We start from the raw sequence: 8,337 nt of genomic DNA on the forward strand, positions 1-8,337 counted from the left end.
AAGGCATTTTATTTATTATTTTTATTTATTTATTTGGCTGTGCCTGTGGCACATGGAAATTCCAGGGCCAGGGAACGAACCTATGCCACAGCAGTGACAATGCCAGATCTTTAACCCACGGAACCTCCAGTAAACTCTGAAGGCATTTCAAATTCTGTTCCTTTTGGCAGAAAAAGTAATTTTTTTTTTTTTTTGTCTTTTCTAGGGCCGCTCCTGTGGCATATGGAGATTCCCAGGCTAGGGGTCGAATCGGAGCTGCAGCTGCTGGCCTATACCAGAGCCACAGCAACGCGGGATCCGAGCTGCATCTGTGACCTACACCACAACTCACGGCAACGCCGGATCCATAACCCACGGACCAAGGGCAGGGATCGAACCCGCAACCTCATGGTTCCTAGTCGGATTCGTTAACCACTGCACCATGATGGGAACTCCAGAAAAAGTAATTTTCTTTTTTTTTTAGTAATTTTATTATTTACTTATTTATTTATTTATTTTTTGGCTTTTTGCCATTTCTTGGGCCGCTCCCGCAGCATATGGAGGTTCCCAGGCTAGGGGTTGAATCGGAGCTGTAGCCACTGGCCTACACCAGAGCCACAGCAACTCAGGATCCGAGCTGCGTCTGCGACCTACACCACAGCTCACGGCAACGCCGGATCCTTAACCCACTGAGCAAGGGCAGGGATCGAACCCGCAACCTCATGGTTCCTAGTCGGATTCGTTAACCACTGCGCCACGACGGGAACTCCCAGAAAAAGTAATTTTCTTTATTGATCCTTAACTAATAATGGATTTCTCCATTGGGCAGAAGTGTGGGCATTATTATTCTATCAAATACCATGAACACTTCTAGGGGCATAAGGTTTAACTATTTTACCCTCAATATCATGTATCCTACAAATATACAGAGACACTAGGAATATTTCTGGGTTTTGGTTTGAATTGGTAATAAGTTTGGCTTTCTAGAATTTGTTGCTGAAATTGTGAAATCTTTCTGAAATAGAGTTAAACCATTTCTGAAATAAGCATCTTCTACTACTTTTTCTTTCTCCCATTCTTTCTCTCTGTTTTTATTTCCCTCTTCCTTCCTCCTTCCCTTCCTTCTTTTCTTCTTCCTTCTGCTATTGACTACTTCATTCTTCCTTTCATAAGAGAAGAAATTTTACACACAATGTCTCCACGGTACTGTTTCCCTTACCTGTAGTTTAGTTCTGTAATATCTGACCATCTGTGATGGTGTCAGAGAAAATGTAATTTCTTGAGTAAATTACTAGATATTTGTTCTCTGGACTTAAAAAAAAACCCCACATTATTTAAATACTTATTGCAGTTTTGAAAACTTCACATTGGCGGTCTGTCTTATTAACAAAACATTCCCTTAGAATGTGTAAAGACAATCATACTTATTGTATCTTTAATCTTTATCATGCATGTTAAGAAATTTAAAAAAATTTAAGTGAACCTCCAAAGCATACCATTGAATTGTAGACTTTTTTCTTCGGTGATTTTTACCTCAGTTGTAATATGAGAGCATGGAACAGGCATGTGACCAGAAACCTTGAGACTTCAGTGGTTATCCCAGGTCCAGAACAGAGAAGCTGGGTTCACTTGGGCAAATTACTCATCTGAGCCATACTTTTCCCACTTCTAAAATGACACAGCTGGACTTAGTCTTCAATGTCCCTCTCAACCTGTTAGGTCACGATTTTAGTTTGAAAAAGACTGATAGAATGAGAACGATCCCTGGGGGAGAGATAGCATGACTAATGCCAAAGTGAAGCAAATTTAAAGAAGGAGGATGGGAGACAAGCACTGAAGACAAATTCCAGTTCATCATATTTCTTTGTCTACCTTTGTTGACTCAGTCGCATGTAGCTCAATAATACTGCCTATTGGGTTTCTATTTGTGACTGTGAAGTGGAAGGATTTGTTCTTAATCTCCTCCCTGGCAGGCTCAGTTCAGGACTGGTTGGTAGGGAATCAAGACTGAGTCCTACTGAGCTTTAAGGAGCTAGCAGATGTCAAATCTGTATGAATTCTGGTAATACAGACATAAGCAAATAAGTCAAGGATTGAGAAAATAGTAACTATCCTATTGGGTATTTTATAAGGAGCCAGACTCATTATCCCTAGTCGCCAGAACATCTCAACAAGGTACAACTGAGAAAATTGAGAGCTCAGAAATTAGGAGCTAGGGAAGCTGAGATTTAGACCCAAGTCTATTTTGTTCTAGAGTCCATGCTCTACCCTGGTTTATGCAGCTCTCTGAATATGAATGGTTCTGGGCTCACATAAACCTGGATGCAGGAATCCTGCACCCTGAATCTCCAGTCTAAGTGAGTAGAGCAATAGTTCTTGGTTCCAGAAGTACATAAGAGAGCAGCTAAAACTGTAATTTCTAATAGTAGGGGAAGAAAGTCAGATTAGCGTCTCCAAGGAGGATAAGGAGCACTTCCTAGTGGAGGGAGCCAGACTGGAATCTAAATTTAGAGAGTCTAGCCTGGTGCTGGAGTGGGCTGGGGGACTGGGGCGTGGGGCCTGGGGAGCCAGCCTAGTGCTAGAGTAGGTTGAAAGTCTGGGTCTTTGGTAGCTGGCCTAGCCCTGGACCTTGTTGGGAGCCTGGCTTTCTGTAGAAGCAACGCCGAGTAGTTATGTTGTGAGCCACACGGGAAGTCCAAGGGAGCCTGGCTTTCTGATGCCACCAGTATCCTGGGTTTGTGGGGGCTGATTGGGAGCCAGGGGGTTGGGAGCTGGCCAGCGCTGAGGTCGATCCTAGTGGGGAGCAGCCAGAAGGAAAAACTTGGTCTTTGTCTTCTTTGAAGGGAGAATTCAGCAAAGAGATCAAGATTGTGAAAGAGAAATAGCATTTATTAGAAGCAAAGTACTTGTAGAAGAACACACAGGTGAACTCGGAGTGAGCTGTGTGCAATAGGGGCAGCTTAGGTTTCACAGGTGGAGACAGTTTTCTGGTTTGCCTCTGGCCAATTATCTCAATTGTAAACCAGTTGCAGCTGCTTAGCCTGGGGCCTATATATCTCCTACCTCCTCAAGAGCCAAGTGAATACTGCTGCAGGAGCTGCCTGGGGCCTCAGGAGTCTCCTGGGGGGCTGTTGGATCCAGCAGAAACTGGGGTAAGTAGGGGGCCTGGGTTCACGGGAGCCACCTAGGGCTGTGGGAGTTAGCCTGGGGCTGGGGCAGGCTGGCACCGAGGTCTGTGGTAAATTCGGCCTTCACTCTCTCCTTCCAAGGGGAAAGTGCTTCTCTCCAGGCTTGGTTTCCCAGGCTTTGGGAAGGAGTGGTGGGGATTATGTGACTGTATCTCTACTTCTTCCGTGCATCTTTTCTTATTTCTGTGCTTTACGCAAGTGTTATAATCTCTTGCGTGGAATCCTTGGCTCTGGGAAGGTATTTTCATGCACGGATAATTGTTCAATTTGATGGGTTTTTTTTTTTTTTTTTTTTTTTGCTGGGCAGGGGTGGGGGGAGTGGAGGCAAGCACTAGAAATTCCTATGCCATGATTTTGCTGATGTCAGTCCCCTATCTAATAGTATTCTTAACTTTATCATATTCAACCACAGAATTGGGTTTAGAGCCTATTTTTATATCTTGTTGCTATTAAAATTTCCACATTTATTTCTTTTAGATTATAAACTCTGTAACAGTAAGTGCTAGGCTTTATAACTTGTATTTCTCACAGCATGTAATGCCTGCGTTGCTTTGTAGACTAGGTGTTTCATAAGTGTTTGCAGATGGAGTGAATTCAACAGAAAAAGCAAACCTACAAAATTTTTCCAAAAAAACAAAATGAAACAAAAAAATCCCCAAATCTCAGTACAGAAAGCAAATGCCAAGTGAGGCACAAATTGCTTCCAAAGGGTTCTCTTCCCTATGCAAATGTCTGGATAACATTATAGACAAGAAATTTTTACTTTGACCATTGTTTTGAGAAAATATTGAAAAAGTAAGAAAATATTCTAAAAATCTGTATTTGAACTTTTTGCTTTTGCAGTGTTTAAATAAGTTCTGCACAAGTTTACATGAAAGGAAATGAGGAAAGCAGTCATTGGGCTTGGTGGATAGACATTCAACCCTTATACTTGAGCAAATCACCTGAGAGCCAGGCCATGTTATTTCGTTTCGGCTGCTATACCTAAGTCCCAGACTATCTAGAATGTGGCAAAGCCTGGATGAGCAGATCTGCAGGACACTTTGATCACAAAGGGAAGAATTTAAGATTTAAATATAAGAATTTTGGACTTGCTATTTATTTGAGTTAGCTTAAAATAGGCATTATTGCCAATTTGAGGGGGGGAAAACAGGACTGCTCCAGCGGATGACCCAAGAGGGCCTCCAAAAGAACTTAGCTTGGCTTTGTTTGGAATTATTCCTCTTTTCCTAGCATTATGTTATGATGGGCCTGGAAGAGTAGCAGAGGTAGGGAACTTCCTAACAAATGTTTTCGGATATTCCAGAATTTAAATTTTCACTATTGGTCCTGGGTATGCCAACAGTTGAACAAAATAACTATAAAAATGAGGTTCAGGAGTTCCCGTTTCTGCTCAGTTGTTACTAACCCAACTAGTACCCATTAGTGGCGGGTCCCATCCCTGGCCTTGCTCAGTGGGTTAACGACCTGGCGTTGCCTTACGCTATGGTGTAGGGTGCAGATGCTGCTTGGATCTGGTAGCTCTGATTCGACCCCTAGCCCAGGAACTTCCATAAGCTGCACCTGTCGCCCTAAAAAAAATAAATAAAAATAATTCAAAAAGTACAGTGATAAGAACATCTCAGTTCAAATGGTTTTTAGTGTTACCACTAACATTTCTGTGACTTTAAGTTCATTTTTCCAACAACCAATTAGGACATCTCCTTTGGAGAATTTTGGGCCCTCAAAGACCAGGTGCAGTGTGAAGAAAACAAGTTAGCATCTGGGCCTTATTTATTATCCTTCTGGTCATCTAGGCATCACCAAGTTTCTACATCTGTGTTCGGGCCTGACCACTCATGCAGTTTTATAGTAGCAAGTGAAAATGGTTTGGAAATTTCCATCTCGACGGCCAATACCTCATGGAAAACTTTGAGAAGCATTTTATTTACAAATAGAAACTCGGTTTGTTCACATTCTTAGGATGTATTTTTGCAGCTTTTCCATTCCATTACCTAGATTATCCTTTAAAGAATCACTTTTCTGCCAGGCAGGGGCAGATAGAAGGTAGAGAAATTTAACGCACTGAATGCATAAAGTAGCATAGATAAAAAATAACCTTTTATCAATAAGTGTACATGAACTGCATTGTAGTAAATAAATTACACAAAAATGATTAAATAAAAAATATCCACCACTCAAGAGCACCACAGTTAACACCTTACTATATCATCTGGAAAATGTATATAAATTCAATAAATAGAATATTCATAATATGTATATAATATATAACCATAATCCAGTTAACTTAAATGTGATATTTAACCAAGTCAAGGTGTTTTTTAAACATTATCTGATGATGTTTTACTCCTTTGCCAGATTAAATTGACATTTACGAACAGGAAAACCAAGACACAGCCTGCTTCTTAGAGGGCAGCAATCAAGAATAGATTGCAAGTGAAATTCCTTTTTCTCTATTATGTCACCTGTTCAATGTACAGATAGTCTTCATAATCACCATCGGACAGCTAGAGTGGCCAACTTTCAAAAAATAGAGCATATGCTATTCAGATATCCAGGCAGCAATAGTTTCAAATTCTTAGTACAAGATCCCTTAATGAGAAGGAAACGTGTGTCTGCACTACAGAGTATCCAGCATTCTTCCCTGGGAGGGCCTCTTTGTGACATGCAGATGGACTGAGGGTTCCCTGTGTGCCAAGGGAGGTTGCCAGGCTGCAGGACCCATCCCTGCATGCTTCCTCTCCAGGGTCTTTAAGGCCACAGGGCCGTGGTGATAGGAATGTCGGAGGCTGCCTTGGAAAGACGTCTCAAGATATTTCCAGCCCAGAAACTCTCTGAGTAGGCTCTGAGATTAATACTTCTTTGGGGGTGGGTGGGGGTAGAAGATGGTGTTCCAGCTTGGCGTGTCCTCAGCAGGTCAGAATACTCAACAGTGGCGAGGCTCTTTGCGACCTCTGAGCCAGCAGACTGTTGTACTTGCAGCGTGTCCACTTCAGGGCATTGGTGGCACACCCCACACCCAGAAGGAACCTTCAGAAGAATAGGAGTATATGTCAAACCCGAAGGCTCTCTTGGGTATGAGCTAATTGCTTTGGGTTAAGACCTTTAGATTCCTATTCTTTCCCCCTCCCCTGGAAGTTTATTAAACATTAATCAAACGCTCATATGGAAAGTTACAGGTCAATACTTTTTCGGGAGTTCCAGTATTTGTGGCGCAGTGGAAAAGAATCTGACTAGGAACCGTGAGGTTGCCTTGCTCTCAGTGAGTTAAGGATCTGTCATTGCCATGAGCTGTGGTATAGGTCGCAGACATGGCTTGGATCCCATGTTGCTGTGTAGGCTGGCAGCTGTAGATCTGATTTGACCCTAGCCTGGGAACCTCTATATGCCGCGGGTGCAGCCCTAAGAAGCAAAATAAATAAGTAAATAAATGAAAAAAATAAAACAATTTTTTTCAAAGAAGAGCGAATTAATGCGAATTTTATTTTGGTGCTATAAAATAATATATAAAAAGATGAAAAGAGCAGGAATCATTAGAAACTCATGTCTGATAACTCAAATTCTATTTACAGTAAATGGGATAATACAGTTATTGACACGATTAAGGGTTCAGGTGGAATTTGTTAAAATTGCTTTTTTTAAAATAAACTTTTAATTATTTTTTGTCTTTTGTCTTTTTAGGGCCGCACCCATGGCAGATGGAGGTTCCCAGGCTAGGGGCCCAAGGGGAGCTATAGTCACTGGCCTACACCACAGCCACAGCAATACAGGATCCAAGCCGTGTCTGCAACCTACACCACAGCTCACAGCCACGTCAGATCCTTAACCCACTGAACCAGGCAAGGGATCGAACCTGCGTCCTCATGGATGCTAGTCACTGAGCCATGATGGGAACTCCTCAAATAAACTTATAGTTTTAGAGTAGTATAATGTTTATGGAAAAGTTGAAAAGATTGTTCATAGAGCTTCTATACATCTGGTATCCAGTTTCTCCTATTTAACATCTTACTACATCAACATCTCCTATTAATATGTGTGCTACTTACTACATCTTACTACAAATATACAATATAGTACCTTTGTCACAACTAATGAATGTCACAACCAATGTTGACGCATTATTAACTAAGTCCATATTTCATTCAGAATGCCTTAGTTTTCCCTCATGTACTCTTTTTGTACCGGAAGGCTTTCCAAGATACCATATTACGTATAATCATCATGTTTCCTTAGTTTCCACTTGTCTGGAACAGTTTTCTCACAGTTTTCTCGTTCTCGATGACCTTAACAGCTTTGAGGAGTACCAGTCAGATAGTTTATAGAGTGACCCTTAATTTGGATTTATCAGATGTTTTCCCCATAATTAAGAGAGATACGGTTTCTTGAGAGGAAGACTCCATATCAAGGTTATGTGCTATTAACATGACTTAATCACTGATGATACTAAACTTGATAACCAAGTTGAAGGTCAGGCTTGTCCACTATAAAGTTACTCCTCCTGCTCCACTTCTACAGAGTGCTCTGGAAAGTAAAAGCCCATATTAAGGGGTGAGGAGTTGTGAGGAGTTAGGCTCCACCTTCTTTTGAGGAGGCAGTATCTACATGAATTATTTGGAATTCTTCTGTGTAAGATATTTATTCTCATTTACTTATGTGATCTTGTAAAAATATTAGGATAAGCTCATGGATATTTTATACCTTGGGCTATAATACAGTATCACATACGTTCTTGCTCAAATTTTTCCAGTTTTGGATACTGGGAACTCTTTCAATCGAGTTTGATACCACTTCAGTGTATATGGGTGTGTGGGTTGGGGGAAGGGAAAGGGAAGGAAGGAAAGAAAGGCAGATAGATTTTTTTTTAGCTCTTCGTACTTTCTGGCACTCTAAGATGTCCCAGGCTCATCTTGTATGTTTCCTGCCCAGCCCTAGAATTGGCCATTTCTTCAGGAAGCCTGGTTCCTTTTAATGGAGAAAGGTGTTAGAAACAAAGATATGGGGTCTAGTGTACTGGTTACCAGTGGGATGTTGTTACTTCTAGGTGCTCTCAGTTTGGAAATACATAGGTGTATACTGTAGGGGAGCAAAGACTCTCCTTCTATTTTCCTGGGTTCGGTAGCTAGGTTTATGAAATAAAGTGACAACAGGCAGATTAATAGAAAAAGTGTAT

This window comes from Sus scrofa, chromosome 8, assembly GCF_054392235.1.
Source record: "Sus scrofa isolate SSC_HxYL_T2T_F1_AM1 chromosome 8, Sscrofa_HxYL_maternal_Yorkshire_Landrace_v2.0, whole genome shotgun sequence".
NCBI lineage: Eukaryota > Metazoa > Chordata > Mammalia > Artiodactyla > Suidae > Sus > Sus scrofa.